This window comes from Sinocyclocheilus rhinocerous, unplaced genomic scaffold, assembly GCF_001515625.1.
Source record: "Sinocyclocheilus rhinocerous isolate Xijiao unplaced genomic scaffold, SAMN03320098_v1.1 scaffold898, whole genome shotgun sequence".
Taxonomy (NCBI): domain Eukaryota; kingdom Metazoa; phylum Chordata; class Actinopteri; order Cypriniformes; family Cyprinidae; genus Sinocyclocheilus; species Sinocyclocheilus rhinocerous.
In genome coordinates this window covers 144,007-155,418 of record NW_015652144.1, presented here as the reverse complement: position 1 = coordinate 155,418, position 11,412 = coordinate 144,007, and the positions used below count along the sequence as shown (strand labels likewise).

At 35.8% G+C, this 11,412-nt stretch overlaps 1 protein-coding gene across 1 annotated transcript in view; it reads right to left on the bottom strand.

Annotated features, from left to right (window-relative positions):
- Positions 1-11,380, bottom strand: part of LOC107713651 (semaphorin-6B-like) — a 149,959-nt gene extending 138,579 nt beyond the window's left edge. The window contains exon 1 of the mRNA XM_016519227.1: positions 10,739-11,380. The gene's annotated coding sequence lies outside the window, so the exon portion shown is untranslated. The remainder of the gene's footprint in view (positions 1-10,738) is intronic.
- Between the last annotated feature and the right edge of the window lie 32 nt (positions 11,381-11,412).

The window sequence follows — 11,412 nt, the reverse complement described above, 5'->3', positions numbered from 1 at the left end:
CTCAGCCATGTGCGCTCTGAAGAATAACCCCCCGCCGTCTGCATGTCTGGTGTCTCGAGGAACAGGTCAGGGGATTGATGCCCCTCTCCAGCCGAGCTTGTGTGATCTACTTCTTCGCAGATACTGCCACATTGCAGGCGCTTTTCAAAGGGGCATTATCCGCTTTCTAAAAGCTGTACAATAGCATGGTGGGACATCCAGCATTCCGCATGTCCATGTCATAACTGGGTGATGGAGCTCCTCTCAGCGTGCATTAACAGATCACGAGCGACTGCAGGGAAAACAACTCAATATGTTTAGGAACTTTACATTACTTGACAGAGAAACCAATCATGTGCCATGTTTAATATTAACACATCATATCATAGCATACTATGATTGAACACTGTCCCAGTCTCACATTTAAACATTTTGACGGTCCATAAGAAATAAAAATCACAAACTGCATTTCATAAATAGGAATGAGTGTAAAAAGAGAGCAAATGTAGACTTCTGCCAAAGTCTTCAGCATCTCCCATTTTTTTTTCTTTAAAAAAAGCCCATTAGTCTCACATGTCTCCTCTAGAGTTTCAAAATAAATTAAACATTTATTTATTTATTTTAAATAAAAATTCATAAAAATTTTAATGTACATGTGTATATCATTTTTGCATCTAAAAGTTGATGAGTATGTAGTAGAAATTCATTTGAAACAAAAAAATATATAATTTTTTTTTAAATAAAAACATTAATAAAAATTGATATATAATTTTTACATTTAAAAAAGTGATACGTGCGTACTAAAAATTCCATAGAAACAGATAAATTAACTATATTAACTATTTATCACCTTTAATTCTCAATAAAATAATAATAATAAAAATCGTTATACATTTATATATTTTTTCATACATATATAATGTTGTATAATCATATATAATCTATCTACAGATGATCTATCTATATCTATAGCTATGATTTTTGTAGTTCCATGTTTCATGCTTACAAAGTATTAATTGTCACTGTGTTTGTTGTCTAGTTGTTGTCTGTTTGTTGATGTGTTGATAGTATTATTATATATTTTTTTATTTTGTTCTGTTTTGTAATGATTGTGATTAGTGCTGTCAAACGATTAATCGCGATTAATCACATCTTAAATAAAAGTTTTTGTGTACATAATATGTGTGTGTGAACTGTGTATATTCATAATGTATATATAAATACACACACATACATGTATATATTTACATGTATGTATGTATATCTTTATAATAACATATAATTTAGATCATATAAAAACATAAAATTTTTCTGGAATATACATACACACATAGATATATACATAGACACATAATAAATAAATATACACAGTACACACAAACATTTGATGTAAGCAAAAACTTTTATTTTGGATGCGATTAATCGTTTGACAGCACTAATTGTGATATGTGTTTGGACCCCTTTGAAAACGAGCATTTTTATATTTTGTTTTCCTAAATTCTTTAAATAAATATTTGTTTTCTTTGTCTATTTATTTCCCTTTAGGATGCCTTGTTTGTGTCCCATTCCATCTATCTACAGTTAGCATCACCATAAACAAACCCCTGCCAAGCATTTCAATAAAATGCATGAATGCAAATTTCAATATGCATAATATAGACTATGAAATCATCCCATTCCACTTTTTAGCAGTGAAATCCATTCAGAAATGCCACACACACAGTATGAACAGTCATATGTGAACAGCCAAGAAACATCCTGATAGGTGAAACCCCAAAAAACTATTTGAAACCTTGGTTTTGGACACGCCAATGTCAATGGAGCCATGCTGGGAAGTCGGGCGAGGGAGTAATATTCCGTTTCGCATCAGTGCTAGCACTCGGTTACTTTTAACAGCATTTTATTTATTTACCCAACGCCCGCCAGCCGCACGGCATGAATTTATATTCCAATAAGAGGGAGGTGAGAGTTACACAGGCTGTTACGGTCTCCTTGTTCACCACAAAACATTATGAGACCGCTGCAAAACCCTCACAATGTTCCTAAATGATAGTACATAATGCTAAGATGTGCTAAATGCAGATTATTGTGGGTTCTGGAACTAAGCAATGAAAAACACAGACCCACAGGGTGACATTACAGTGAAGGTTATCTGGAGTACAAATAAAGAGTTTGTGAGAGTTTTGGGAGGCTAATTCTGGAACATTGTGTGTTTAACCGCTGATTAAAAAATGTAGGAGCTAACTGGTGGTTAACTGCTTTTAAATGAGCCCCTTATGACCAGTTGTCTATTTTTGATTTCACAGACCTCTTTTATGTGGTGGGGCTTTGGGGAATACACATCGCTCACAACATGATACGTTTCAAGAGCTTCCTCTCATCTCCTGTGTTAATAGCCTGTCATATAACCCACACATCTAGAAAAAAAAATGAATTCAAGACATATTAAGATGTGTTGTATTTTCAGAGAATGGTTTTCTTACACCATTGGTAAATAGCTTTTATTGTTGCTTATGCATAAGCCTCAATAAATGTAGTAAAATCAATGAAGTAAGGAAAAATACATGGTTTACACTTGTTTTGTTTTTTTTAAGAAATTGCCACTTTTATTCAGAATGGAGATGTGAAATTTATCAAAAGAGACATTAAAGACACGTATAATGTTTCAAATGATTCTATTTCAAATAAATGCTGTTCTTTTGAACTTTCAATTCGTCAAAGAATCCTGAAAAAAAAAAAAAACCTTAAGCACTGTTTTCAACATTGATAATCAGAAATGTTTCTTGAGCAGCAAATCCGCATATTAGACTGATTTCTGAAGGATCATGTGACACTGAAGACTGAGGTGAGGATGCTGAAAATTCAGCTTTGCATCACAGGAATAAATTACATTTTAAAATATATCAAAATAGAAAACTCTTATTTTAAATTGTAATAATATTTCACAATATTACTGTTTTTTTACTGTATTTTTGATCAAACAAATACAGCCTTGGTGAGCAGAATAGAAAGATCTTACCCGCTAAGTTTTATATATGCTATATTTATTTATATATTTTATATAATGCTATATTTCTTGCATTATTTTACAACATTTTGCTTCAAGTAAATTTTTTTTTTTTTTTTAAAGATAGAATGCCCAAAAATAATAATTGTGTCATCATTTACTCCCCTTCATATAGTTCCGAAACGGAACATAATTCTTTTATGAGCATACATTAAATATTTAGTGTTCAAAAAGCTTTAGAAACCATTGACTTGCAATGTATGGACAAAGACACATTTGCATTTTTCAAAATATCTTCATTTGTGTAAATGATGACAGAACATAAGGATCTTACTTTTACCACAGAACAAGACAAAACACTGATCATTTGCAATGATAACATCTTTCACCAAACCAGCTAATGACTAGAAACCATATAAAACCATCAACTACAAACTTAACTATCCAGCAGATGCAAAGGTATAGTTACCTGTCCTGGCCAAGGCTGTCTTATTATCCATTTGTCATTCACAAGCCTAATTTGTTCAAAAATGTACTAACATCTTTCATTTCCTGTCAGGAAACCGCTAACAGCCAGTTCTGTGGATTCCTGCATTCTGTTGTTATGATATCATGGTTTTACTCGGTGACTGGCTTGAATTATCCGTGTCGCTCACATTCAGCTCATTGTTAGCGCCACAGATGACTCAAGGTGACCCATGTGAACTTTCAATCGGCACGTAGAGATCATTGAAGCCCTCTCAACTGTATTGGCGAGTAGGATACTGTTTTAAGAACATCAGTTGGATGTGAAGCGCGGCAGCGCCTCACTGGACACAAGTGTACATGTCCTGTGCATTTTGAAGAAGAATGCAAAGCTGTAGAACAGGGGATGGTTTACTCGCCTAAATTCTTGTCAGGGAAAATATCGCTGCCTTGCAGTTAACCAATCTCAAGGAAGTAGAGAGAACAATGAAGTCTTCGAGGATCAATAAACTGCCAAATTAATTTTCTCTAAATGTGTTTGATGCACTCCCATAATTCTGTATCTCTCCCTGTGACTCCAGTCTGTCAATACTTAATGATTTAAAATCAGTCCATTCTTGGCCTCTGACACTGAAACATATTGGATTCCAAAGCAAGAGTTTCTAAAATATAACTAGCGTAGAACAGAAAACAGTTTTACTTTATTTCAACTTAAAAAATACTGAAGTGTTCAGAGGGAGAAAGCTATGAATTACAATAAGAAAGAAAAACATGCCTTTAATATTGCTCCTACTACTTCTGCTAGACAGCAATGAGATTAAATGGAGAGCAAATGGAGACTTCAAACTGCAATACTGAAGTTTTCAGAAGGAGGAATCTATTCACATATGACATCTCATTAATATCTTGTTTGCTTCTCCAATCTACATTTCTGCAAAACCTCAAAAACACACCTATACATGCAATTTACTGCAGTTTCCAGGTGAAATGAACACTAGTTGCAGTAAAACACCAACAACTCCAATTCCTGTTCACAGAAAATATCATAACGGGAAAGGCTGTTGACATATTTTCTCGTGGTTCCTTGCACAATATTTTGTTATCACCTCAAAACTTTTTTTTATACATTTGTAAATTAAACTAAAAAAATTGCTTTGAACGTTACTGGACTATGCTTTACAATAAAATACTATTTCAAACTTTCACCTTCAAAAATTCACATGTAATTCAATGTGCTACTTGCCATTTCTTTGTAATTATTTGTGACATTTACAAGCAATCTGTGAGTGAAAATTGTTTCAAAGTAAATCCTACACCATTTTTTTTTTCTGTGTAATACATTTTGATGTTTGCGTCACATAAACTCCATATGTATGGCTTTTTTGACATAGTAAACTTGCTAGGTAGCTCACCTGGTACGCATTGCATTTGCGAGTCGTCCAGTGAAACACGAGTCACGAAAAAGAGTTGAAAAACTTCTAGACGCAAACAAAAATGACATGGCTGCTTCAACAAATGCGTTTTAACTTAAGTTTGTTTTTGTTAACACTATAAGTTAGGTTTAGTTTAGGGTTTAGTGTAAGTGATACATTATTTTCAAAACTTGTAGTGACCAGACTTTTAATTTCTAAACAAACAACATAAAACACTGCCAGATTCACGTTCACCTGTTTCAGAAAAAACTGAACCCGCATTTAATGCCACTCCCAGAACATTTCACTTTGAGTGTTTTGAAATGTGCATTATTTATTAACTTATTATTTTTAATGCCATGTCAGCAGCCAGCAAGGCTATCTTCATAGTGAGAACAAAGTGAATAACAAAGGTTGTACAATTAATAAAAAACTATATAAAATATACAAGATTAATACATAAGTTAAACATAGTAAAAACCATAAAAAGTTTGGTCTATTTACTTTAAAACTTTGCAGTCCAGTAAAATAACAGTCAAGGAGTTTTGTTTATAACAATGCATTACTTGCTTTTTTTTTGTAATTAATTGTAAAATTTACTAGCAACTTCTGAGTGAACATTGTATCTACACCAAAAAATTTTCAATGTAATTTTGCAGAAATGTAGCCAGAATTCTTTTTTTTTTTCAATAGGAAAATTAAGGTTTGGTGGTCTCATATAGGCTAAACTTTCAAAAGAGATGATTAAACAATTAAAACTCAATTAAAACAATGAAATGATCTGAGCTATACTACCTCAATTAATATTACAGTACATCTAATATGCGTCTACTTCTATTGGGATTCCTTTCAAAAGCTACTTGAAACCTAAACGACACATAACTGAGAACTCAATTAACTCTCCTGAGCGATGAAAAAGCAATAAAAATACACCCTCCGGCTGAGTTACACACACAAACACAGATGCACACACATCCCAATAACACCTCGAGCTCTAAATCCTCCCTTATTGTTGAAAGACGAGAGCAATCCTTCGGTCCGCGGACCACGAAAGGGGACAAGGCCGGTCGTCACACGCAACAAGTTGCGGACAACGGCGAGACGTCACCCTTGGTCACTCGAGCTTGCGGTGCATGAGGAGGAGGTGGGCCTCCTTGACGCTGCCGCACCCCAGTGATGGGTGCTCGGCCCCCGGGAGAGACGGGAAGGGGGGATGATGTGTATTAACCGAACAGACACCTGCTATTTTTGTGCAGCACCTGCCTGGCTGGCCTGCTGCGCTGCTGTCTGCGTGCACTGCAGAGATAACAGGGGGGCTATTCAAAGCTAGTCAGTCGGAGAGAGTCAAGGCCTGTCTCACTTTCTATGTGTGTGTGTGTGTGTGAGAGTGTCTTACTCTCACACACATCGAGGCCTGCTCTGTTTGCCCTCCCTTTCTGTCCAACAAACACATAGATACTGACACAACTCTTACACAAATGCACTATCAATCCTTCTCAAGCAATTCTGGCTCAATCCGTGTATCTTTATGTCTTTCTTTTGCACACACACACACACACACACACACACACACACACATTCAGTCAATATCAGCCAAGATCTTGAAAAAGGAAGCATTTTGTCTGAAAATCTTGTTATCGTTTCCAGTTTTGTGAATAACAATCACTCTAAAAAAGCATCTCGCAATCGGCAAGCAGCAAACATGTAATTGGATTCAAAATTATATATAGACCACATCCAACTTCTCTCTGGGGTTCATCGTTCACTCTATTTCTCTCTACGGACAGTTTTCACAGACCGTGATGGCGCATTTCTACAATTACTTTAAATTTTTTACATTTTCATTTAAAAAGAAATTAATGTACATTTACGCCACTATAGTATCTTGTTTTCGATTATCCGGGAGTGACGCGCGGTGACGCGCTGCCAAGATGGCGACGGCCGGCTCCGCCTACTTTAGGCTTCAAAAACGCTTTTCAGAAACCTACGGGTGACGTCACGGACACTACGTCCATGTTTTTATACAGTCTATGATCTTGGCATTAAATTGCAGAAAACTAGTTAACACTGCTGAGGAAGAGACCGTAAATCTGACATCTTTCTCTCTTCTGACCAATGTAATCTCTTGATATGAAAAAAAAATAATATAATAATATATATAAAATAATCTCTCTTCTGAAAAGTCATAGAAATACTGTTGTGGATGTTTTCTGTTGCTATTGGGGCAAATGGGAACGCAAAAATTATATTTGGTGTAGATTCCAATTCCAAGTTAATTACATTAGTGGTACGTGTTAGAGGGAACTATCACTAGTACTGCTCATCCATTGGGTTAGTGATTTAATAAAACTTACAAATCTGAGTATTAAACTTTGTCATGCATTATGATATAAATGATACCGATTACTGTTGCACGATTAATCGCATTTTAATTGTAATCATTATTTCTGCTTCTCTCAATTATTTAGGCATAATCGTCTGCAAAATCTGCGATATACACAAAAATAAATCTCGACTATATTGTTTGCGATTGTAGTTGTTGAATAAATGTATGGTAGCATAGAGGTTGCATAAGTGCAAAGACTTTTTTAGTGTTTTAAAAGAAATGCATTAACATAATTTAAAATTACTACAATCAATATTAGGAATTTCACTGTTTTAGCTTTTGAGAGAAAGGTTATACCAGTTTTCTTAATGAAAAGAGTGCATTAATGTACATAATAAATAAAATAATCGGGAATATAATATAATAATATAATAATATTTTCTTAATTTGTGTTTATGTGAAAGTGCAATAATTCTAATGAAATGTAAAAGAAATTTGGACAATGAAAATGATTGTGATTAATAATCATTTTGAGCAAAATAATTGTGATTATTAGTGTAACCATTATCATGCAGCCCTTCATTTTGCTATAAGTGGTGTGCTATTACTTTTCTATATGATCGGAGTTACGATTTTATGAGATATGAGTACACTAAGTATAGTGTATAAGTGCATAGTGTATAGTGCTTCATTTGGGACACAACTTTCGTAACTGTATATCAACACCTTGGCAAGCACCCAGAACACTTTAGCATCGAGGCGGTGAGTTTTGCACAGACAAGCAACAAAAGGCATAAATCTAGTTGTTATTTATTGTGCACTGTATTCAAACACAAACATTTTAGCTCACGTCATCTGTGCAACATGCAGCTAGTGTACGTTTCCACTGTTATCTGTAGATGTTATCGTCTAAACATTCTGTTCTCCGCTGCACATCTCCAGTCTGTCCTTACATATGATTTATTTTTCAAAGTCATGGAACCTATGGGTAAAAATAAATAAATAATATAAATAAATCATGCAGTGCCTAAGAGGGCAAAGACAACACGTCAGCAAAAAGAAAAACAATAGGCAGTTACAGGCCAGCTAGTTTTTACAACATCTTGGTGTAGGACAATTCTGTCTTTCTCAGGAAGATACTGCCTCATGGAGAGACGTGTCGGTTTTCTTCTAGGTCCTGTTTGTCGTTTCAGCCAGCATCAGCATATTGTATATAGCTGGTTCAGTCCTTTTTGTAGTATTACTAAAAATAATTAATAATAATAATAATATTTGTTAAATGCCTCGGATTGTTCATTTTTGGCATAAAAGAAAAATCTATAATTTTGACCCATACAATGTATTTTTGGCTATTGCTACAAATATACCCCCAGCGACTTAAGACTGGTTTTGTGGTCCAGGGTCACATATATACACACACACATATACAGTATATATATATAAAATAGTTGGCACACAACTCATACTCTATTGTACCATTACAAAATATTAGATAATGCATGAACTGAAACTTAATGGAAAAAAAACCTTTTTACAGTTCTTATTAACAGTCATTTTTAATTTAGAACTATACTATTGCTAATTGTTTATTCAGAATGTGTTCTTTTATAACTTTAAATGTTAAATATGTATTAGTAAATATAAAAAATAACATTATTAATAAATGCAGAAAAAGTATTGTTTATCATTAATTCATGATTTCTAATCAACCTGCCTAAGGACTACGGATGAAAATTAGCCAATTTGACTAAATCTTTGGCACATTTTGCATATTGCCATGTATAATTAATGTGTGTTGTCTTGGATAAAATAAAATAAAGCATTAACTAATGTAAGTGGACTGACCCTTTTTGTTAGCCGCAAAAAAAACACACTGCAAAAGGTGTTAACTTGACACCATTTGTCATCATTTAAAAAAATCCATTAAAAAGACAGATTCTGAAAGCTTCTTGTATGAGGGTGGTCATATACATTTCCAGTGTATACCATGGTATTACCTTCTGACAGCCTCACTGTACCACGGTACCATCATAAAAGCATTTTAAAGTTTGTTAAATTTACCTTTTAAATGGCTAGTTTTCCTTGGAAGCAAGGGAAGCAGTTCCTCTTAACTAAGCTTATAAATTATGCAAAATTACAAGAGCAACAAACCCAACAATCATCACATGTAGAACGCAAAGGACAAAAGTCAAATTCAGGTGGTGATTGCATTTCAGTCATGCAGAGGAGTCATGCAGTCATTCAGTCTGGAGAGGTTTGTTTATTACCAGCAAGAGCCGCAGCATTATGAAGCATCAGCGAGCCTGAAGTGTGCATGCATTCACAACAATAGAACGATGAACCAATGAAAGCCACACCGCATCAGATCGCTCACCCCGCACGTGAGCGAATTACAAACTAAACAGTTTTGCAAGATATGGATCTTGCATGCATGACCTATGAGACATGCTACTGAGAGCCAACAAGCCCTGAATGAGATGAAAAAGAGCCTTATCAACCAGCTACACCTGGTTACATTTCCTAAAGGGATGCAAACAGAATTCCATTATGATTTAAAAGCAATTCTAAAGAATTCTAATTGGAACTTTTTTACAAAATGAAACATCACACAAACAAAAACTAGATCTTTCGGACCATCAATAGAATCGAAAAGAATCCATGTGATTTCCTTTAAACATTCATTCAGTACAAGACATATAAAGCTCTGAAAAAGATTACACAATATCCAATAAGCCTCAAGAATAAAAAAACACCTGGAAATCCTACTGGATCCTATTAGAATTGGTTTCAAATTCCAATTCCAATTCCAAATATATATATCCAGTACCTATTTCTCCTTGACTAGGGTGAATGTATGTATTGACTTAATACTTGATTTACCATCTTAAGGATTTATGGTAGTCTTTCAGAAAGCCATGCTTCCTAACAGGACTTTTACATCACCAATAGAACCAATGCCTTCATCAAAAGGAATGTAAAGAAAATCTTTCACAAACTCTCAGCTTCCATGTGATTTCCTTTAACCGCCCAATAGCAAGACATTATTCCATTACAATAAGTAGAATTGTAGAATCGTTTAATCCCAAAAAATCCTGGAGGAATTTCAGTTCATCCAGTTGGATTTGATTCTTAAAGGATTCTTACTGGATGATGGATCCCATTAAGGTTGGTTCCAAACGTTAATGCTATTTCATATATTCCTCCGGGATTTTATGACTAGGGTGGATGCAATGACTTGAACCTTCTACAAGATCAAATGTGCACCATGGTCAGAAATTAACAAGGGTTTAGGGAAAAAAAATGCTCCATATATATTTATAGTCTGGGGGGCAAAAATATGTAATTCATCCTCTGATTTTATATTTTTCGACCATTCGATACCATACGGTTTCAGCGCCTCCGCAGAGCTAATATGAAGCGTTTGTGATTAAATCAGCCATTCAAATCCTGACAAAATGCCACTGGAATTAATTTACCTAATAATAATAAAAGTTAATTTCTGACTCTAATGTGCATTACATCTATCGCTAATATGACTGAGCGGCTCACCTGGTAAATTGGATGTCGGTGCGTTTAAATCCTCAGGGTGATGCGTTCCTTCTTGGCGCAGGATGCGGGACAAAGCTGATAATTTCACCTGCCTCTCCTCCAAAGCGATCACGCGCACCGGGCTGACATATCGGTCCGACACGGGGGTCTTTGAGCGGGTCCGGTGCGCACCGGGCGTTTATAGCGCAGTGGATCCGCGTTCTTCCACCGGCTCACGCAGACACAATGTCCCTTTCGCGACGGGATCTGTCGGGATCCGGTGTGCGGGCGCCGCTGCTGTAATTCGGTGAGGATATAACGGGTAGGTGTGGTTGGGTAAACGGACGGAGGCAGACAACCGTGGCACGGGTCCAAAAGAGCAGTCCTGCGTTAAGACGCACAGCGCCGCGTGTGTGTCCACCCGCTGAAAGCCTTTCAAATGCAGAGGATTCACGTGCATATGAAGATATCAATGTCTGAGGGTCCTTACATGGTTTCGGGGATGGTTAATAACGCCGTACATCCTCCTGCAGTCTGGAGCGGAGCGGAGCGTCTCTCCAGCGGTTCCTTTGGCGATGCTCATGAATCAGTCTGTGCGTTCTGCTGTTGTATAAACTGATATTTACATCCACCGGTGAGACGCCGAGCGCTGCGTAAACACGAGCTTCATCCGCGGGCTTCAGACTGAGGCACCT